Source organism: Macaca nemestrina, chromosome 14 (genome assembly GCF_043159975.1).
Source record: "Macaca nemestrina isolate mMacNem1 chromosome 14, mMacNem.hap1, whole genome shotgun sequence".
In the NCBI taxonomy this organism is placed as follows: domain Eukaryota; kingdom Metazoa; phylum Chordata; class Mammalia; order Primates; family Cercopithecidae; genus Macaca; species Macaca nemestrina.
Genome location: NC_092138.1, coordinates 24949634 through 24973689, shown reverse-complemented (window position 1 = coordinate 24973689; position 24056 = coordinate 24949634). Strand labels below are relative to the sequence as shown.

General features: G+C 34.8%; 1 protein-coding gene across 2 annotated transcripts in view; it reads right to left on the bottom strand.

The window, feature by feature from the left end:
- LOC105498675 (aldehyde dehydrogenase 1 family member A1) overlaps window positions 1–24056 on the bottom strand; it is a 179813-nt gene that overhangs the window by 116158 nt on the left and 39599 nt on the right. The gene's annotated exons all lie outside the window — the stretch shown is intronic.

Below are 24056 nucleotides of genomic sequence, written 5' to 3'. Positions count from 1 at the left end.
CATTGGTAGACTTTAACAGGAAAGCAGCTAGAAGGGAGCAAGATTATTTGCAGAGTTGTGACCTCAGTGTCAGAAAACTAAGCCAAAAGGGTAAGATAGCAGATGACACGGAATAACTTAATAATCAGCACAGAATGAAACTGATCATCGACTTACTCTACTGCACAACATTTATAAAAGCATCTTACACTGGCTTATTTTTCATATTACAGAAGTTGTGTGTATTTATTGTGGAAAATTTATAAAAAAGAATAAAATAAAAATTATTCACGATCACACTTTTTCTAAATTTAGCTTCTACTGCCCTTGTTATACACACATTGACACATTTGGAATGTTTTAAATGTTTTCAATAACTTGCATTAATAAATAAATACTTTTGTTGAAAATTGTTTGCAGTTAGTGATATGCTAAATTATGAAGAAATGTCTACTCTACCCTTATTACACTGTGTTTGAATCTTAGAGATATTTACTCTCTATATAAATTCTTCCAAAAGTAGTATTTGCCACATAAAGAAAAGCAATTTCTTAGAGATATTTACTCTCTATATAAGAAAAGCAAAATCTTCGAGATGTTTACTCTCTATATAAATTATTTTAAAGGTAGTGTTGGCCACATTTAAAGAAAGCAATTTCTTGAATAGAAGTTTAGATGCAAACTTCCTCCTTCTCTATCCCTTCCTGTCTCTTTCCCTCCCTTCCTTCCTTCTTGTCTTTCTCCTCCCTCCCTTCCTTCTTTCCTTTATTCTTTCCTTCTTTTATCATGTTATGGTGTGAATATGAAGACATTATAGGATTATTGCACATTCCTTTCTGGAGCAGAAATTATAATGAAAAATGCATATGAGGAGAGAGTTTTTGACTGTGGGTAGTGACGAGAACAGCTGGGATGTAGACTGCAGGAAATGGCAAGGACATTCAACATAGATATAAATGGAATTGCTTAGCAGATAAACTTGGAGTTTCTTGTGCTAGGAGCATAAATTTGAATCAAATATATATATATATATATTCTTTCTTATAAATATAAAATGCTAAATCTTAAAACCATCTGTGCTCTTTCTGAAAGTTTGAAACTTGAATTTAGGTAAGTCAAATTGAAAAAGTCTAGGGATGCTGTTGTGTTGCCAAGCAACATTACTAATCTAAGATCTCACAATCAAGTGCCGTGAAAAATTTGGCCACAATAAATGTGTTCCCAGAGCAAGTGAGTCAGCATCAGCTATTTCAGGAAGAATTTGTAGGGAGCCCAAAAAGTATCTCACGAGGATGAAATTATCTTCAGGATATTTTGCCTTTCTTTTGCAATGCAAACTCTTACACCTCAACTCAGTGGTCCCCAAATCAGACATAATGAAGGAGACAAAATGTATCCTAGTACATCCTATGAAGGTCCACACATTGAAATGAGAGGATCACCTCCATATGCAGAGACTAGAAACCCATGCCCTTATTCAGAGGATGGAAGCCCGTGGCTAGAATCAACTAACTGGGAAGTGGGTGTCCCATCTGGATCACCACATCAGACTGAAGAGCAAGAAGAGGATGAGAAAGTGTGCTTGTGCTCTTGTTCCTGGAAATGTTCCATTTAAATTCCAATATTTCTTTCCTTCCTTGTTCAAATATCAGTTCCACTTGCAGTTATTTTTTTCTTTTATCTTGTTTTCCCTGCCCCAAAAGAACTGTCCTAAAATGATAGAAATTTGTCATTCTCTTTAATGAGTCTGGCCAAAGTGGAACTTCTGAGAATGGTAAGAAAATGATTTGAAATTGCTAGTTGGGCCTCCTCCCCGCCTATGAAGACATATGTTTATTTAAAAGCCAAAGAACTTTAAGCCTTGATTTCCTAAGGAGTTAAGAAAGAGACAGCCCAGAAGAAAGCCCTTCTCCTCTCTGACGAGAATAAGAAGCGTAGAATGGATAATGATATTAACTTCTGCAAATTGATTTATATCTTTACAATTTTTTTTGGAATGCATGCACCTTTCATGGCTGTTCTTGAATGAAGATGTCAGCATCTGTTAATTGTTGGCCTAGAAAGTTGTGATTGGATTTAACCCAGTAGGGAAGGTCTGTTATCTACCAAAAGAATGTAATTAAACATCGAAAATACTTTTGGGTTTTAGTCTTTGAGAAGGTAGGACCCTTTACTTTTTATTCTTCGTCTCCCATTCAGACATATATAGTTATTTTCTATAATATTAAGTTATGGTGTTTGGACTAGCTATTATAAATTTGTGTGTACATTGCTTATATATGATAGGGCAATATTGTTAACCTGTTATTGTTAGTTATTATGTCAACTTATAGAAATGATATGATACTCCTGTATTCCTTTAGTGTGCCATTGGAGAACATTATTTGATGTAATTTTTTGAATTTTATAAAAGTGTTTCAGTACATCTACTATGAATTTATTATTTATGTTACTGGGGTGCTGAAACTTATTTCATGCCAAAACAAATACTAAACTTGGAATTATATGGGTTATTGTTTTCAGGTTATTTAGGAGATGTTTGCTATTTCGTATTGCTAATCTTCTCAAATAAATAATTATTTATCTGATTTTTTGTAGCAGAATTTTGTAACACTGTGTAATGATTTAAACGTTATACCAGCTGATACTAGAAATTAAGGAAACATTAGAAACACTTAAGAGAAAAAAGTTATTCTGCATTTGCAACATTCAAAGATATAAAAGGTTAATTTCCTTCTAGTTTTTAACTATCTTTGACCCTTTTAATCATTACAAAATATCTTTCTTTTTCTCCAGTAACAATTTTTTATATTCTTCTATGTTATACTCTATGATTTTTATATATTTCTATGTAAAAACTATATATAAAATATGTAAAATGCTATTGATCTGAAATACTACATGTATTCTATGTATATGTAAATACTGTGTGTAATACTACATATGCAATATATATATATAGATAAGAAAATAATCTTTTCATTTAATTTTAAAGAGTAGTACTAGTTTCTTATGTGAATCCAATGCCATATTAATAGGTCTATTTGTGGTGATCCAGTAAGTCAGAAACAATGAAATATGTATTTTGGTGGCTGTAATGTGTTTTTGTTCCATTATAAATGTGCTTGATTCAACAGTAGTGTGTAATTGTGGTTATTGTTTTAAACACTTGCTTCTGTTTCTTTGGAAAACATTTTATGTTGTTGTTTCTTAATATAGCTGTGGTCATGAATATGGGCAAAATTACAAGTTTTGCCTTGAGATTTGCACTTAATCATCTCTTATTTTCTTTTTCTGAAATATGAAATTAATATTCTATAGGAAATAAAAGAAATTTGTAGTGGTTTAAACAATAATACTTCTGAAGAGGAATCATAATGTTGTTTAGTAAAATAGCTATATCTAATTTGGGATGTTTATTTTGGCAAGTATGCTTTCAAAATATTAACGTTTCCAAATTTGTGGTCGTTTTTAGTAATCTCCTGCCTACGTTGTATCTGGAGAAGAATGGTTAAAGAACAATATTGAATAAGTGCAAAGCGTTGCTGTCATTTTCAAAAATAATCTAAAATTTGACCTTACTTAAATGATCAATGTTATCTAAAGATAAATCATAGTCTCTGAGACTTGTAAATGTTTGTGAATGTACCTCCTAATGCACCTAGTATGATTCACTAACACCTCAAAGTTGTTTTTATGTGGCTTATCTAAAAGTGTAAATCTGGGACTTAGATAGATAAGCCTGTGGAGAAATCACGCCTAGAATCATATATACCTATAATGAAATGTATATCATTGGAGTCTTTAATCAGTCACAAGCACTCAGTGAGTAGCACAGCATAATGATTTAAAACACTGACATTGGACTAGATTGGCTGGCTTCAAATTTTGCTTTTGTCATTTACAAGCTGTGTAACCTCAGGAAAGTTATTCAGTCTCTTTGTGCTTTAACTTATCATGTGTAAAATGGGAAAAATAATAGTACCTGCTCTTGTAAGAATTAAATGAGTTAATATATTTAAAGCACTAAGTCTGGCATATAGTAAGTGCCATGAAAATACAAGCTACTTTTCTGGTTATTATTAACTTAGCACCCTTCTATGCTCTATGAGGACTTTAAAAATGCCTGCTTCCAAGAAAGCTTAAAATATAATACAGGAGATAAGAATTATACATAAGATACAATAGTAACAAAAATGTATTAGTGTAGTATTAATCTTCTACTTTTAAGATGACGTTATTTCTGACATTTCTCATCTTCATTATGGTTATAGCCTTTACCCCTTCTAATACCAACAAATCTACCAGCTCGGTGACTTTGGAAAAGTTACTTAACCACTCTGTGACTCAGTTATTGTGAGGATTAATGAGTTAATAAGTGCAGGGCTTAGAGCAGTGCCTTGCAGACAGTAAATTCTCCATGAGTATTAGCTATCATTATCATAATCATATTTTACATTTTACATAAGGCTATAGTCTTCACAGTTTCAGTTTAGTGGTAACAAATTCTTACTGAGTGCCTAAAATGAGTGAGGCACTACTAGGAAAAGTATGCTGAAAGACATTTAAAAAGTAGTTTCAATTAACAGTCATAATATTTATTAACTATCTTCTGTTACACAATGTGTACTGTTGCAAGCTCTAATTATACCATGAAGAAAGAGTCAGAGCAAGAGTGAGTGAGAAAGAGAGAGAGAGAAGTTCTGATAAAAAGAAATTTATAGTAGAAAGGAACCAAAAATTTTTCTTTCTTTTTTTTTTTTTGGAGACGGAATCTCATTCTATTGCTCAGGCTAGAGTGCAGTGGCACGATCTCTGCTTACTGCAACCTCTGCCTCCCAGATTCAAGCAATTCTCCTGCTTCAGTCTCCCGAGTAGCTGGAATTATGTGCCCACCACTATGCCCGGCTAAGTTGTTGTGTTTTCAGTAGAAATGGGGTTTCATTATGTTGGCCAGGTTGGTCTTGAACTCCTAACCTCATGATCTGCCTGCCTCGACCTCCCAAAGTGCTGGGATTATAGGCGTGAGCCATCTCGCCCAGCCAGAACCAATAAATTATTAAATGAATAACCAATGAGGTAACTTCAGATACTTATTATAATATGGGAAAACGTAAAAGGAATAAATGATTGAGAGTCATGGCATAGAATGTCCCAGCTAGGTTAGACAAGTCATTTTTGGAAATGTGACCTAAAGAAAAAAATAAAAAACTTCAAAACATAAAGAAAAGAAAGAAAATGAAAATCTTCCAAAATACCAGAACTGCCAAAAAGGAGCAAAAGAAATGTATCATATATATGTTTATAGTCAATATAATATAAAATGGTGGAACCCAGTTAAAATATGTAAGTTATAACAATATATAAATGGACTTGTTTTTAACTTACTAAAGGCAGATATTTAGATTGGTTCACAAAACAGAAACAAAACTCCACATTGTAATGTGAAACATGGTTTTAAAAAAGTAATTAAGAAAGTTTAAAATGAAAGGATGGACAATATATTTCCAGGAAAACATAGCAAAATGTCACATTGTTGATAACACTACTAGATTGATAACACTGCAAGGTATAATTCCACCTAAAAATAATTTAACAAGATTAAGAAGAAAACGCTAGGATGCTTAAGAAGTCTACAAGTTATAATAAAGATAAAATAGTTACCTCAATAATAACAAATATATCTGATTTTTAAGTATTTACGAAAACATTCACCCAAATTGGTCTTCTATTAGATCACATAAAAGACCTCATTACATTCCAAAGAATAGACAATGCAAATAACATTCCCTGAGCACAGTTCAACTAATTAGAAAGGATCAATTAATTTCCACCTGGAAGTAAGCATTTCTATTAAATGATCATTGAGTCAAAAGGGAAGTACAAACAAAATTTCAGCATAGAAACAATAGAAAAAATAATAATTAAGACATTATATGCCAGAATTTATAAGATACAGCAAAAACAATGCTTACAGAAAAATTTCACCAACCTTAATGAAAAGAAAATACTAGTGGTACTTAAATAGTTTCAGAGCATAGGAAAGAAATACAAATGTCCAAATTTGTTTTATGAAACAAGATTAATAATTTTTAAAATTAATAACTGAAAAAAATAAATTATAGGATAACACATTAATATTGATGTCAACATCTTAAATAAAATATCAGCAAGTAGAATCTTACATCATTAATATATCCCAATCAGATTTGGTTTACTCTTGGAATGCAAAAGTACTTTATTATTAGGATAATATTAATAAATATTAGAAGATAACTTATATAATCACCTCTAAAGGCATTTGACAAACTTAAACATCCATATAGACACCCTCAGTTATATATATATATATATACACACACATATTTGTGTTATATTCTTTATACCAAAAGTCAGCATAATACTGCTCATATTATTTTATGGCACCCAAATGATTAACTTATAATCCATCTAGCCTTTAGCTGTAGCTTCTTGTTTGCAATATGTTAATAGAGGTAGGAGGAAGAGAAATTCTAGTCAGACAGAGGTGTGTGACCAGTGAAACCAAAGCTTTAAGCCAAAAAAAAAAAAAAGTGGCTAAAAGTGAGAACTTCTATTCCTATTTGCTCACCCTCTCCTGACTGATTTTTTCTGAATAACGCCCTTTTACCAATAGAATGTTGCCTTTTCCAAAACTACCTACGGCCCACCCCATCCCCATCCTGTGCCTATAAAGACTCCAGACTCAGTCAACAAAAGGGGAGATTGTTGGACTTCATGGAGAAAAATGGAATTTGGGGAATAGATGGCCAAACTTCGGGGAAGAAACAGCCGAACTATGGAAGAGATTACCTGACTTCAGGGGAAGATGACCTGCCCATCCTATCCCCTCTCCAACTCCCCTCTCTGCTAAGAGCCATGTTCATTGCTTAATAAAAACTATTTGTTTGCCTATTGCCTCTGGATGTTTTTTTATTATGATAGCTGCGTTGAACAGTTGCAACAGAGAGCATAAGGCTCACCACAACCTAATATATTTATCATTTTTAGAGAAAGTTTGTCGACCCCTGTTATAGGCTGTGCTAGGAGTTTTGTCTTTGTGAGAAAGTAATAGAATGCCATCATCTGTGTGGGAAAGATGCCTCTTGTTATAATGTGGTGAACTCACTGAACAATTAGTAGATTGATTATAAAGCAATGAGGCAGTAGGTCAGGTGAGAGATGAAGATGTATTAGGTGGTATCTCATTGTGGTTTGATCTGCATTTCACTAATGATTAGTGATGCTGAGCATTTTCATATGCTTATTGGCTACTTGTGTATCTTCTTTGAAGAAATGTCTTCAGTTCCTCTGCTCATTTTTTAATTGTGTGTTTTTTTTTTTATGTTGAGGTGTAGGAGCACTTAGTGTATTTTTGATATTTACCCCTTGTCAGATATATGATTTGCAAATATTTTCTCTCATTCCGTAGGTTACATTTTAACTCTGTTGACAGTGTCCTTCGATGCACAGAAGTTATTAAGAATAATATAGTACAATTTATCAACTTTTTCTTTTGTATCCTGAAATTTTCATGTCATACACAAGAAATAATTGCCAAATCCAATCTCATAAAGTTTTCCGCTATACTTCCTTCTAAGAATTTTATGTTTTTATCTCTTCCATTTAGGCCCTTTGATCCATTTTGAATTTTGATATATGATATAATGTAAGGATCCAAGTTCATTCTTTTGCATGTGAATATTCAATTTTTTCAACACCATATGCTGAGAAGACTCTTTTCCTCATTCAATCATCCTGGCATGCTGGTCTAAAATCATTTGACTACATATTCAACTGTTTATTTCTGGATTCTCTATTTGATTCCATTGGCTTACATATCTGTCTTATGCTAAATAGAACCATACTGTTTTGATTACTATAGCTTTGTAGTAAGTTGTGAAAGCAGGAAGTGTGAGATCTCCAGCTTTTTTCTTTTCAATACTGCTTTGTCTATTTAGGTTCCTTCAATCTCAGATGAATTTCAGGATGGATTTTTCTATTTATGCAAATAATACCATTGGGATTTTGACAGAGATTACACTAAACTTGTGGATTACTTTTGGTAGTATTGACTTCTCAACAATATCAAATATTCCAATCCCTCAACATGAGCTGTCTTTCCATTTATTTGTGTCCTCTTTAATTTCTTTCAGCAACATTTTGTGGCTTTTGGCATGCAAGTCAAGTCTTTCACCTCACTGTTAGATTTTGTCCTAAGTGTTTCTTTTCGTTCTTTTTTTTTTTCTGATGCTATTGTAAACAATTTTTAAAATTTCCTTTTCAGGTTGTTCTTTGTTAATGCATAGAAACACAACTAATTTTTGCATGCTGACTTTGTATCCTGCCACTGAGCTGATTTCATTTATTAGTTCTAACAGTTTCTTTTTGGTGGAATCTTTAGGGTTTTCTACATGCAAAATCATATCAGTGAACAGAGATAATTTTACTTTTGCCTTTCCAATTGGTTGCCTTTGATTTCTTTTTCTTGCCTAATTGCTCTGGCTAGACCTTCCAGCACTATGTTAAACAGAAGTGGCAAAAGTGGGCATTCTTGTCTCCTTTCTGATCTTGGAGGAAAAATCTTCAGTCTTCTACCAGTAAGTATAACATTGGCTATAGGCTTTTTATATATGAATTTTATTATGTTGAGGTAGTTTGCTTTTATTCCTAGTTTACTGCATAGTTTTTTATTTTTAATAAAATCATGTTGAATCTTGTCAAGTGCATTTTCTATAACAATTGAGATGAACAGTAAATTTTTGTCTGTCATTACATTCATGTGGTGGATTACATTGTTTGATTTTTGTATATTAAAATATTGTTCCATTCCAGGGATAAATTCTAATTGGTCATGGTATATCTCTTAGTCCATTTGTGTTGCTATAAAGGAATATTTGAGGCTAGGTTAATTTATAAAGAAAATTTGGCTCAGGGTTTGGCAAGCTGTGTAAGAAGCATAATGCCAGCATCTGTTTCTGATGAGGGGTTATGGCTGCTTTCACTCATAGAAAAAGGTGAAGGGAAGCCAGCATGTGCAGAGCTCACATGGCCAGAAAGGCAAGAGAGAGAGGGGAAAGAGGTATCAGGCTCTTTTTAGCAACCAGCTCTTGTGGGAACTAGCAGAGCAAGAATTCACTCATTACCACAAAGATGGCATTAAGCCATTCATGAATAATCCACTCCCATGACCCAAAGACCTCCTAACTAGGATTCACCTCCAACACTGGGGATTAAATTTCAACCTGAGATTTGGAGGGGACAAACAAACCAAATTATTGCAGTGTACAATCCTTTACCTACACCATTGAATTCAGTTTGCTAATATTTTGTCGAGAATTTCTGCACCAGTGTTCATCAGGGATATTGATCTGTAGTTTTCTTATAGTGTCTTTGTCTGGTTTTGTTATTAGGATAATGTTAGCCTCATATAATGAGTTTGGAAGTGTTCCCTCCTCTTCAGTTTCTGAAGCATTTAAAAAGAACTGGTGTTAATTCTTCTTTAAATGTATGGTAGAACACAGCAGTGAAGACATCTAGTGCTGGGTTTTTCTTTGTTGGGAGAATACTGATTATTGATTCAATCTCCTTACTAGTCATACTTCTGTTCAAATTTTCTTTTTCTTCATGATTCGGGCTTAATAGAGTGTATGTTTCTAGGAATCTATTTATTTAATTTAGATTATCTAATATTTCGGCATACAAATCATTCATATTCTTTTTTTTTTTTTTTTTTTTTTTTTGAGACGGAGTCTCACTCTGTCGCCCAGGCTGGAGTGCAGTGGCCGGATCTCAGCTCACAGGAAGCTCCGCCTTCCGGGTTCACGCCATTCTCCTGCCTCAGCCTCCCGAGTAGCTGGGACTACAGGCGCCCACCACCACGCCCGGCTAGTTTTTTGTATTTTTTGGTAGAGACGGGGTTTCACCGTGTTAGCCAGGATGGTCTCGATCTCCTGACCTCGTGATCGGCCCGTCTCGGCCTCCCAAAGTGCTGGGATTACAGGCTTGAGCCACCGCGCCCGGCCCAAATCATTCATATTCTTTGGTAATTCTTTTAACCTCCAATTTGTAGTCTTTGTTCAATTTATGAGTCCTTAATTGTCCAGTTTCATGTTGTATATCATGGCTGGGCCAATGACTCTTTCCCTTCTTGGCCCCATGGGATTCACCCCAGCCATTGAGTCACAACCACACTCCTAAGAGCCAGACCACCATCTGAGCTACTATGGCCACTGTCCTGAAGGTGTTTTAGAATAAGGTGTTGTTGTAGTGATGGAGAAAAGTGACAGGCTTGAGGTTTGTTTAAGAGGAAAAATAAAAGATTTCGTGATGAATTGGATATATGAAATGAAGGAGAAAAGAGGTCAGAGAAGACTTGTGATTTCTGGCTTATGCAACCAGAGAGAAAGCAATATCATCCACTGAGTTAGAGAATGCCTAAAGGAGGACAAGTGTATTGCTTATTGATTTTCACTCTGGGGAGGAGATTATCAGTTAAGTTTGGATGAACCAATTTTGAAGTTACTTTTAAATATCCAAAAGAAGATATATATTAGACACTTGGATATACAATTCTGGTATTTAAAGAAGAATTCTAATTTCATATACATCTTCTCCTATGGGTTATTGAAAAATTTCGAACCAAGCCTAAGAGATAAATAAATATGAAAGTCCAGGATCAGAATTATTCTGAAAATATTAGATATGAAGACCTCTTCTCATTGGGATTCTATCTCCCCCAACGTAAGGGAGAAACTAGAGAATGGCAGGAATCCTCTATAGGCAGGTGTCAAATGGACACAGAAGAGCTGGAGGAGGAAAACATATTCCACTGATGATGGACTACTCCAAGAGAAAAAGAAACAGACAAGACGCAGGGCTATTCATGAGCAAGAACTTCAACACCAATTATCTCCCGCAATAGAGGAAGCTATCACCAGTGAATACCAGATTCTCACTGAATTTACCAAACAGGCAAACTATTTCTCTATCCAAGGGAGAAATGGCAAGGTAGAGGGAGGAACCAGAAGCGTTTGTTCTCATACTGTTCTGTGTTAGGGAATGGAGGCTGAAATACCATTTCTTTTATGACAATGTGAGGCATTGTGATAGGGTGAAGTTGAGTGGCTAAAGGTTTCCCTTTAATAAAATAAACCAAAATCATGTAAAGAACAAAGAACAGGAATTTTAGTTCAAAATTATTTTGTTATATTCTAATTTTAGAAAGGAGAAACTATGGAGCTAAGTTTATATAAAAGAAAATAATTAACATAATTACATTTTTAATAAGCAAAGATGATGGTATATTAGTGTACATATAAAGATATTATAAGAAGCCTACAGATGGCTGCCTAGAAGTAGCTTTCCAGGGCTTGGCCATTGTCATGAGCCAAGTGTTCATGGAAAGAGAAAACCTCCACAGCCTGAACTTAACCAACAATAACAAAGCCTAAATGTTTTATCTCTTGAAGATATTCACTGTGGTGAATAGCAGATTTAATGTAATTGGTCTACTAGGAAATATCTTACAAGACTTTTTTAAGTACAGCTGCAAAACAGTTCCACTCTTACTTAGCTATTATTCCATACAGAGCTACTATAGAGCTAAATTTTGAGCTCTTACTACTGTGCTAGTTAATCACTGATTGACTATATTTTCGGTGGGAAAATAATAGATATCTTGTTACAAAGTTAAACAGCCTTTTATATAAGTAATATCTTTTGTTAGTAATGCTAATGGGGAATTTTCTTTTATAATTTTAATTTTTGCCTTCTAGTTGTTCATAAACTCAAAAGGTATGCATATTTGTTGTTAAAACTCAAACATTATGAAGGTAGACATAGCATCAGAATACTGTGTGGTATTCAGAACTTAGTACCAGCCGCTTCTCTCCATCTCCACCGACACCTTATTCTAAAACATCTCATGACAGTGGCTGTATAGTAGCTCAGACAGTGGGCTAGCTTCTGGGAGTGTTGGTGTGACCCACTGGCTGGAGTGAATCCCAGGCGGCCAGTTTTTGCACCTTCTAGAGGCCATTTCACCGTCTCCTCTCTTTCTCCAGAGTATCATAATTCACAATTCCCACAGTATACCTTTACAGAACTTTATTCATGCATTTACAAATTTATGTAACTTTTCTAACATATGGAAAATCATACTACATAGTACTAATATTTTCATTATTTCCCTTGGTACTATTTTTATTTAACTTGCTTTTTTGACTCCACCTAAGCCTCTAAATTGGCACATATAGAACTGCTTGGTTAACTGCAACAACTGCAAGGTAATATTTAGTACTGTGTGAACACAAGATGTTTTGCAGTATTCAGAACCCAAAACAACATTTTTATAATAATATTTAGCATAATATTGGCAGACCTTTGGAAATAACTATTTTAGCTGTATGTTGAAACTACAGACTGCTTTTTATAATTAATATCACAAGAGATACAGTGGAACTTAATAGAAAGACCATTGGACCAGAATGAGGCCTTGAACTAACTTAGTCATTTGACCTTCTGGGATTTACTGTCCTTATTTGCAAACTAGAAGATGTTGGTCCAGATTTTTTTCAATAGTCCTGCTAGCCCTAGAATGGTGTATATGTACAGTATTGGAATTCCTAGTTTTCATTAAGAACATTTCCTATTTGGAAAGTCTTAAATACCTGCCTTCACTCAAACTATGGACAAACTGAGTAACAACAATATATGTTATCTGTTGTGCATGTCAGATATTTATTGGGAAATTATTTTTTCTGGTATCTTCTTCAATGATTACCTCCAACAACAAATATTTCCCAAAAAGTACTGGCACCATTTTAGATATTGAGTTCAATTTAAAATAAATTAAGAACCTGAATAGAAATTAAAGTATAAGTAGTTTGAGGGATAAAATCAAGTGAACTAAAATAAAAATTTATGTTTGAAGTGAAGAGAGAATGTCCCTTTAGTTGTGGCAAATATATACAGGCGGAAAAAAACACAAATAAAAAACATATGAAAATAATATGTGGGAGAATAAAATGTTTGGGTAGCAATTGCTGGGGAATGAAACTATGGTGTCATTCTGCTTCCTGGAAAAGAACTACTACTCCCCCTTGTGGCAAGTGTGAAAAGCTGGCATCCTGTTAAAAAATGTATTTCATTCTAACGCAAAATGATACAAGATACGTTTGAATTATAGTGACACGCTGCTTTGAAGGGGGAAATAAATGGCATATGTATGCAACTCAAGTAATGATTCTATCCCAGATATAGGCTTAATGTCACCAGAAGAAAAGGACAGAGGATGTTACGTTGTGGCTAGAGAGACCACAAAGGCTGACTGTGGTCAACACATTGTAACTGGTTAGTCAACACCTACTTAACAAATATGTGTTAAGTTAATGTCAACAATTTTGTAAGTTTTGGAAGAGACAGTACTGAGAGGAGTACAAGGTAATATTAAACAATCATTTTTCAAAAGTGTGCCACTCAACTGGAAAGATAAAATATAAAACAGCCACAAGGAGACAGTTAATTATAAGGGAGTAGATTCTGTACCATACTGAATGGCTTAGAATAGAGGGATTATTGTGGTTACAGAGAGAGGCTTTTAATATATCAAGTAGAAAAGCATAATAAGCCGGAAAATAGTCAATATTGCTAGAGTTTTGTCTGTATAGACTAAAAGCAAGAAAGAGTACCTAGGGTCAGATTAAGCAACCTTGCACTAAGTGCTTTAGATTTTATCCCATTTATTTTATAGATGAATGATTATATAGATGAATAGAGAAGTGGCATATGGTCAAATGTTTCAGGAAGTTTAATCTGGGAAAACGTATGCAATAAATTTCTCTTAAGTGGATGTGAATTTAAATGTTTAAAAGAGGTATGATCAAAAAATAAAGTCGTACCTCTCTAGTCCATCATTCCCTATTCCCTTACTCTGCTTTTTTCATATAATTTATTACTACCTGACATTATATTATTATACATGCATTTTTCTGTTTGCTTGTATCCATAACTGGCTGTAAGTTTCATGAGGGTAGGGGCTCTGTTGCTTGTGTTTACTGGTGTAACCCTAACTTCTAAGATAGGATATTTGATTAATAAATGGACATTTGATAAATATTTGTTAATATTATAAATAAATATATATTGAAAAACAAGAGGCTTGAGGCAGGAAGAACAATTGTCTGTTTATCAAAATGATAAAATTTGCTCTTGGAGAAAGGAAGGAAATGATGATAAAAAAGAGACATTCAGTATTTTGAAGACTGAATAACCTAGACTTGATAACTCACTGAATATGGCTGATGAGGAAGAAAGAAGAATGTCAAATTGCTGAGGCTGCAAGATTATGTGCATGGCAAGATGGTGACAGTGGTGAAAAACATTGGGGCAGGCTGGCATGGTGGTTCACACCTGTAATCCTAGCACTTTGGGAGGCTGAGGCAGGAGGATCACTTGAGGTCAGGAGTTCAAAACCAGCCTGGCCGACATGGGGAAACTGTCTCTACTAAAAAAAAAACAAACTAGCCAGGCATGGTGGTGGGCCCCTGTAATCCCAGCTACTCAGAAGGCAGAAGAATTGCTTGAACCTGGGAGGCAGAGGTTGCAGTGAGCTGAGATGGTGCCACTGCACTCCAGCCTGGGAGACAGAGGGAGACTCTGACTCAAAAAAAAAAAAAAAAAAAAAAAAAAAAAGGCATAGTTGTTCTGAACTTAAAAAGCTCTTACTAAGGATTAAATGAGATAATGTGTGTAATGCTGAGAATTGTAAAGCTTTTCGAAAAGGTGCACTAAAGGGCTTATTGGTGGTAGGGGTGGGGAAACAGGGCAAGAGGAAGGCCATTGCAAACGTATTCTTCTTTGTAAGCAGAGTACTAATGTACAAAATTTAAAATTCCAATAAAAATTTCAACAGTTAAACCTCCAGTGGCAGTTTCACGCTTTGCAGCCTTTTACCGTGGGCTCATGGTTTCTCCTCCAAATGTAACTCAAAGAGGGCCTTCATTTTTAATGGAACAGTTTCTTCAAAATAAAAAAAAAAGACTTCTTAATCAACACTTTTAAATTTTTAAACCACAAGAGTAACTGTTTTTGGAGAGTCTTCATGTGCACTCTTGGTTTCACCAAATAGCTAACTAGGTGGACAGCAGGCTTTTTGAGGATTTTCAGGATTTAAGCTTCCCCCCCTCCTTTACATCGTCATATACTGATGGTGATTCTCTTTAACTGAGAAAAAATTTACCCCTGCTTACTTCAAAACATTAATATATTAGCGGAAATCACAAATTCAGTGAACCTGACTTCTTCTTTAAAAAAAGTACAGTTCCCCTAGCAGATATAAGCAAATTTATGGAAATATGTTTTATGTTAACAGACTGTATTATTTCCTAAGTAGGAAGAATAAAAAGCACACATTTTATTAAAAGCACATGGTTAAACATGGGTATTTTGAAACTGGAATAGTATTATTAAGAAGTAGAATATGCTCTAATTAGAGTCTTAGAAAAAATAAAATAATAATGGACCATCTTTTCCTGAAATGAGTGAGTCCTTCTTAGAACAGACGAATTAGACGTCTTCTTGAGTTTGTTTCCAGCCTTCTAAACCAATTCACTGTATTTTCAAGTGAAATCCAGACTTCTTAGTATAGCAACAGTAAGTGCTCCCAGGGTCAAGTATTCTTTAAAATTGTCTTTATAAAAGAAGAGAAGCTTTTATATTCATTTAAGAAAATTTCAAATATTCTAATGCTGCCATTTTAAAAGAAAGGATTAAAAAAGAGTCTTGGTTTACTTAGCTCTAAAATGTTTAGCAGTAATAAATGAATAAAGGATTAAGCTAAAAAGAAATGTTTTTGCAATCAGCAAGAGGAGATGCTTGGAAAAGAATTTTAACCACATGTCCAGTTTTTCTAGTTATTCCACAGGAACAGCTGAATGAGAAACATGTAATATGTAACATGGAACTGTATTATGATGTTATAAACTGAAAAGGAACCCCAATGTGTGCAGATTTTTTTTCAGTTGAGAGTTTCAGTCATTTTCTAATTGTGGTAATGTATACTTAACATAAAATTTGCCATTTAAATATTTTCAAGTGTACAGGGAGTGGCATTAAAGTAGCATGAAGTACAGTCACATTGTGATATAGGCATCACCATCCATCTCCAGAACTTTTTGCATTTTCTCAAACTGAAGCTCTGTACCCATTAAATAATAATTTCCCATTTGCCCCTGCACCCATTTCTGGCAACCGTCATTCTACTTTTTGTCTCCATGAATTTGACTACTCTAGAGACCTTATGTTAGCAGAATCATACAATATTTGTCCTGTGATTGGCTTTTTCACTTAGCATAGGGTTTTGAAGCATCATTCATGTTGTAGCATGTGTCCGAATTTTCTTCCTTTTGAAGGTCAAATAATGTTTCATGGCTTATGGACACCATATTTTGTTTATCCATTTATCATTCAGTAGGCATTCAGATTGGTTGAACATAGGTGTACAAATTATCTGTTCAAATCCTGTTTTCAATTCTTTAAGATACATGACCAGAAGTAAAATTGTTGGATCATGTTAAAGAAAAAAATCATTCTGAAACTGATGAAAAAGGTAAAGAAAATTTTGGACTGTTGTGATAGGTGGCAAGACTATCTCCTTAGGGGAGAGAGAATACAGCAAGGACAGCTGGGGGTCCAGAGGCAATCAGCAGAGTGACTGAGTCAGTGGACAGAAAATTACTAAGAGGACACATGAAGGTAAGATGGTTCTTTCTAACCTGACTTAACAGAATTCTTGCTGAAGCCAGACTGTGGTGATTTGACATCAAATGTGGGGGATGAGGAACTTGATCTGATCCCAAGGGTGATCAGATATCAAGGGTGGGGGATTTTCTCTAAAGGGACTTAGCAGGACTCCTGTTGTAGTTGGACTACGCAGGCCTAAGACAGGGCCCCAAAGATGAGAGCTAGTTAAAAAGAGGGCTGAAGAGAGACTAACTAAAGTTAGGTCAGAGAGAGAGAGTCTCGTCAATTATACGTAATTCAATGTTTTATTTTTTGAGGAACCACCATACTGTTTTCCACAGCAGCTGCATCATTTTACATCCCAACAGGAATAAACAAAAGTTCCAGTTTCTCCATATCCTTGCCAGCATCATTTATTTCCTGTCTTGTTTTTCTTTTGTTTTGATTTTTAATAGCAATCTTAATGGGTGTGAAGCAATATCTCATTGTTGCAATTTTGATTTGCGTTTCCGTGATTAGAGTTGTTGAGCATTTTTTTCCATGGGCCTGTTAACCATTTGTATACCTTCCTTGAAGAAATGCTTATTCAGGTCTTAATCTGTTTTTAAACCAAGTTTTTGTTGTTGTTATTGAGTTGTTAGGAGTTCTTTTTATATTCTGGATGTGAATTTCTTATCGGACATATGATTTGCAAATCTTTTCTCTCATTATGTGAGCTGCCTTTTTACTCTGTTGAGAGTGTCCTTTAATACAACAAAGTTTGTAAATATTGGCGAAGGACAAATTGATCTTTTTTTAATTTTGTTCCCTGTGCTTTTGGTGTCACATTCAAGAATTCATTGCTAAACCCACTGTCATGAAAATTTTTAACTATGTTTTCTTATAAAAGTTTTATAGTTTTAGCTGTTATGTTTAAGTTTTAATTTCTGTACATGGTATAAGGGTCCAAATTTATTCTTTTGTATGTGAATATTCAATTTCCTCAGCACCATTTGCTAAAAAGACTTTCTTTTCCCCATTGAATACTGTTGGCATTCTTGTCAAAAATCATTTGACCATGTATGTGAGAGTTTATTTCATGACTCTCTCTTCTATTCCATTGGTCTGCATCAGTCTTTATGCCAGTACCACACTGTTTTGACTAGCGTAGGTTTGTGTACTTTTTGAAAACAGGAAGTGTGAGACTTCCAACTTAATTCTTCTGTTTCAAGTGTTTTAGCTCTTCAGGGTCCTTTGTGATTTCATATGAATTTCAGGATGGATTTTTCTAATTCTGCAAAAACACCTTTGGGATTTTGATCCATGAACATGAGATGTCTTGCCATTTATTTTTTTCTTATTTAATTTCTTTTAGCAATGTTTTACAGTTTTCAATTGTAAGTTCTTCATCTGCTTAGTTATGTTTATTCCTAAGCATTTAATTCTTTCCAGTGCTATTGTAAAATAGAATAGAATTGTTATTCTCTTTGCTGTGGACCCATGTATTAGATACAGAGCACATTAAGCTAATAAACTGCATCACAAAACAACACATGTGATTATGATTTACTTGACAAGCCTGAACACACACACATGAAAAATTAAAGAGGAATTTATTAGTATGGCCTTCCCTTTTTAAAAATGACATGTCATGCATATTGTTTATTATTTAAAATGTAAATGAACATTGAGTGAACTCCCTGTTGTTATTGTTTTTGTCTTCACTTTCAATGTGTACGATGCTCCATGGTAATTTTTCACATTACTAATGTGAAATTTACCAAAATAAAAAATATTTATAAAAAATTATATTATAAAAAAATAAAAAATGTTTGAAAGAAAATGTTTGTGGTTTGTAGAAATTGAGACCGAGTAAAAAGTTTAGGACAGTAGAACATATGCCACAAATCAAGTGTTGTTTATCTGAAGGCAAAATTATTTGTGTGATTTCTGCAATGGAAAATTGGAGTCTCCAAGGAATGAGCTAGGGAATGTTAAATTAAAATTTATATCACATCGTAGAAAAGTGACATAAAAGAACAAGTTCTTATTCTCGAGCTGAATCTTTATAACTTACGAAGTAAAAACTTGGTAATATTTTACATTTTTAAGAAAAGTGGCTGCGTGTAGTTGCTCACGTCTGTAATCTCAGCACATTGGGAGTCGAAGGCGGACAGATCACTTGAGGTCAGGAGTTCAAGACCGGCCTGGCCAACATGGCAAAACGCCATCTCTACTAAAATTAACTGGGCATGGTGGTATGCACCTGTAGTCCCAGCTACTTAGAGGCTGAAGCAGGAGAATTGCTTGAGCCCAGGAGGTGGAGGTTGCAATGAGTTGAGTTTGTGCCACTGCAGTCCAGCCTGGGCAACAGAGCAAGATGCCATCTCAAAAAAAAAAAAAAAAAAAAAAAAGAAAAGTGAGAATTTCCTGTGTTGTAGAATAAGATGTGTTGTAGAATAAGAATACTTTTTTCCTTACATGAATTATCTATTTCAAATGAGTACATTGATAAAACTCATCATGTGATTTTCAATATTACCTTTCCTGATGTAGCAGCAGCAACAATATTAATAATAATAGCAACCATAACTTCATTAATTGAGATCCTCCTATAAGTCAGCATTTGACATATACTTTTCTAGTCATCACAGCAAACTGCAAATGAGAAAAATGAAGAGGTTCAGAAAAGACAGGGGAGCTTCCCAAAGACAATTGGCTAGTACCATGCTATCTTTCCTCTTCTATATACTTTGGCATTAGTAATCCCCTATTTCCTTTTGACACCAGCATGTCTATCACACAAGCATGACAAGACAAGCTTGTTGGTCCCATTTGTATTTTCTCATTGGTTTGAAAGCTAGTGTATAGGGACCACATTTTCCTCCTTAATATAGACGCTAGTCATGTCAGAATCCATTGTGTGTCAGTAGCATTTCCTGGGAATCTATGTGTGTCAGTACCATTTCCTGGGAAGGTTTGCATACTACTAGCTTCGTATCTTCAAATAATGTTAAGAGTTTTAGCATTGAACTATGAGAACAACACAAACAATATTACAATAAGGAAACATAAGAACCATTTTAAGTACAGAAATGGAAATACTGATAAAAATTTTGATTTATAGAAGCATGATTTAAAAATCAAAGTAGATTAACATTTTCTTAACAGAATAATATATGCTTACTGTAAGAAAATAATCAACACAGCAAAGTATGAAGAGAAGGTAAATATCTTCCCAAATCTCTTCATGAACACATGAGAATATGCCTCCAGATATCATCTCTTTACAGATATATGTGTATGTGTTTGGGCACGTGTACAATTTTATATAGATAATTCATTCCTATGCATGTGGTGTGGTGTCTACTTTTTTACTCAGTAATGTGGCAGGGACATCTTCATGGTTATAAATATTGAGATAGTGCTATCATTTTTAATAGATGCAAAGTATTCTTTATGTAAAATGCTATATTGAAGGAAACATAGATGGTTTTAAAATTTCACTGTCATAATCAATGCTATGATTAGCTTTTTTGTGCATGCATTTTAATTCCCTTGGCTAATGATCTCTTCAAGATAAATTCCAAGATGTTGGATATTTGGGTCTAAGGGTAGAAGCATGATGTTACAGTATAAACCTGTAAGCTACTTGGTTAGAAAAAGTAGAAACATGTTGTTTAGCTACTTGTATAGATTTGCCAACCTGTATATACAAATACCTCTAACATGTAAGGAATAAGTCCATTTTTATTTTTCTATGAGGTATTTCTGAGTAATTATTGATTTTTCCTGAACAGAATAACGTTCTCTCAAGGCTTTGTGATCCTTTTTTGCTACTGACATTGTTGTCTAACACAGGCACCAAGTTTAAGAGGCACAATTATAACTGTTCTCAGAAGTTCCTGATAGAAGTCACAATAATCCACCAACAAACTATAAATTCCATACTTCCTCAATTCAGACATATCAGACACTAACAGAATGGCAGGCCAGAAAAGTTATTCACGGGCTCATTAGTTCCTGATCCCAGATGTAGATAGCCAGATTGAAATAACTTTCAGAGGAAGTTTTTGTTGACAAATATTCTTGGCACATTCTTCCAAAAAGGTATCAATCTGAGGAATCTAGCCTGAGCATCAAAACAGTAGCATGAAACTCATATTTTATTGCTTTCTTTTCCTGTATCTCGGACCCCAAATAGTTATCATGAGGCTTAGCTTTCATCATTCCACAACCTGATTTTTAAGAATAAAAAAATGGTTGGATTGCAGCAAAGGCAAAGAAACAAAGGCAGCTAACATCTGTCATACTTCAGTCACATAGGATTATCTTCAAGTTCTTGCATCAAACTCTATTTCAGTTATCAGAATTGTAGCAAATGGTTTTTTTTTCTATATGCATATCAAGCAAAAGAGATTTAAGCTGCTTTTCTAAAAGGAACCAATACGGGTGGTCTATATTTGAGACTTTATGAGTATCTCCTACTCACTGTCAAGAACATTGCTGTGTATATATGTGAGAAGTATTTATGTGTGTGGTGGTAGAGGGGTGGATTTGGACACATGTGCAAAGGATGGAGGGGCAATGCTAATAAACAACGCAAGTCTTCTGTGCACAGAAATTTGGTACATTCTGATACAGACATTTGTGTCTATAGAGTTGTGGCTTTTATGATTGCCATTTTGATAAGACAAAAGGAGAAATATTAAAGTTGCTATTTTGTGGGGAGAGGTAGTGGCAAGTCTTCCTAACAGCATCTTCTCTAGAAAATCTTTCTTCCTATTTTAAATGCAAGATGTATAAAATCCTTCTAGTATCGTGGGAGTCCAGACTTCCATAGCAGAGCTGACTGCAGGGGGCAGTCAGTTTATAAATATGCTAAATATCATTACACGGCAGCATTGTCCAAAAGAATATATTTAGTTTGGCACAAATGCCAAGAGAGCTGTTTTTATTGGGTGTTCTGGAAATACATCCAGAATGGAAATTTTTATGTCAACATTTTATTGAGAACTATCAAAAGATACACTTTCGAGGAAATAGAGAAAGCCAATTTGGGCAGAAGGTGAACACAATCCACAAGGTATATGTGGGTGCAACCAAAGTCTTAATCCATCTTCTAAGGAGCTCTGGAGCTGGAATGAGGCTTCACAGCTTCCTTGGACTAGATCAAAACATCAGGGCCTTTGTGTCTCTACATTCATCAATTGCTGACTGTAGGCCACCTGAAAAGAAGGAACATCTCGAGGGAGGGAGTGTCCTAAAACCAAGAGCAAAATTTCCTGAGATGCAGTTAAGAACCATCAGCAGCAGAAATTCCCATCAGCTGCCTGGATGTATGTGTTGACCCTGAAGAGCAGATCTGGGCAAGACACCACAGTATCTACTCCAACAGCCAAGGAAGGAAAAAGGGAGAAAGCAGGGCTAGGTTTCATAGAATCAAGTGTGTCTTGAAGACTGGTGTTTTCAGGTCTACAATGTAGAGTGTAAGGACATCCTAGGCAAAGAAAACATTGAATACTACAGCATAAGGACTGGTAAAACTTAAAAATGTGGGCAAAATTCTAGGTCTGTACTGACTAAGAGGAAGGAGAGAGAATCAAAGCAGATAGTACAAAATGAAAGGGACCCAATAGCAAAAGATGACACTGGAAAGGCAGATAAGAGTCAGTCACAGATGATAATGAATGAAACTCAAAGCACTGTGCATCCTGCAGGAAGTGAATAAGCAATGTGACCGGACTTGTTCATTTGAAAACTGATTAGGCCAGCAGAGTGGAGTATGACTCGGGGAGAGACTAGCAACAAACCCACTAGATCTGAAGCACGGCAGGCATGTTAGTTACTCCCAATATCCAGTCTACCTGCCTTCCTTACTAACTGCCCTTTCTTTTCTTTGCAGTGGCAGTATTACAAGCCAAATACTTTATCATCCTCTTGGATATGATAAAACTTAAGCAAAAGTCTACTGGTGGCTTTGGGGAAAGCTCAAGTTTCTTAAGTGATAGAATGATACAGATGTGGCTGACATAGACTTTTCCCCCTTCTTTTGTTTGGAACACAGATGTGACGGCTAGAGCTGCAGCAGCCATATAGCAACCAAAGGGAAAGGCCTAAAGAATGGCAGAGATATCACCCCACGTGTCACGAAGGTACCGAACCAATGGAAGCAGTCACCCGCATGTAGGTATTTTGTTATGTAAGAAAGATAAATTGTGTGCATTTAAGCCATTTGTTCTTACTGGCTGCTGAGTGTAATATACAAAGCTATTAAAATAGTCCAGAAAATATTTGATGGGGACCAGATCTTGGTAACAACAATTGGGAATAGAAATGCCAGGACAATGAGAAACATGTAGATGGCTGAATTCACAGGACCAAGTTACTAGCTGTGGGTGACAAGGGAGACTGAAGACTCAGGAATCACTGAGATTCTGATTTAAGAAGATTTTTTTCCATGTTCACCTCCTGCCATCTTGTATCTCACTTTATTTCTTAACCATATTTAGTTCTTTTGAACCTCTCTTCCTTTTAAAATGTTCTTCTCTGCTACATTGCTTCATTCCAACTTCACCTAGTAAGCTCCCATTTATACTTTAAATTTACTTTAAATATCACCTTCTCCTTAAAGTACTGCCTACCTAATCCCTAAAAATAGAATATTCCTCTTCTGTGGACAAAACTACTATTTTTGGATGATTATCATTGTGCCAGATATTAAATGCTTTACAGAGATCAAATAATTTTTATTCTTTTAACTACTCTCTGAGGCAGGTACTGCTAGATGTATCTTATATGACAATTTCTTATATGAAGTCACATCAGTGAGGATGGTTATTGTTTACAGTAGAAGCTTCAGGTTTCAGTTGAAGAATTCTCCACTAGAAGGTGGCACAATCAAAGGCAAAGGGCACAGATATTAAAAATATTTGGTTTTAAATCTTTTTTTCCACCACTCACACACTGTTAGCCTGAGCAAATTTTTAAGTTCCCTGGGCCTCAGAGCTCATCATATGTAAAATGAGAAAAATAATTGCAACCCCTTCAAAGGTTGGCTATGAGAAATAACTGAAATACAAATGACTTTAAAATGCCTTATCCTTGTAAGCACACAATAAACACGAACTGTAACAATTACTATCGTGGAATGGATTTTCCTCTTAACCAACGGGACTACATGGCAATTCTCATTACCCTCTTCGATCAAACCTTTTAAATAGCACATTATTAGTCAGCTACTATCAACTGTCTATAAAATGGGTACTTGCATAAATAATTTGATAGAGCTACCTAATACATTAATCCAATGTGCAGTTAGTTACATTAGAGAAGGA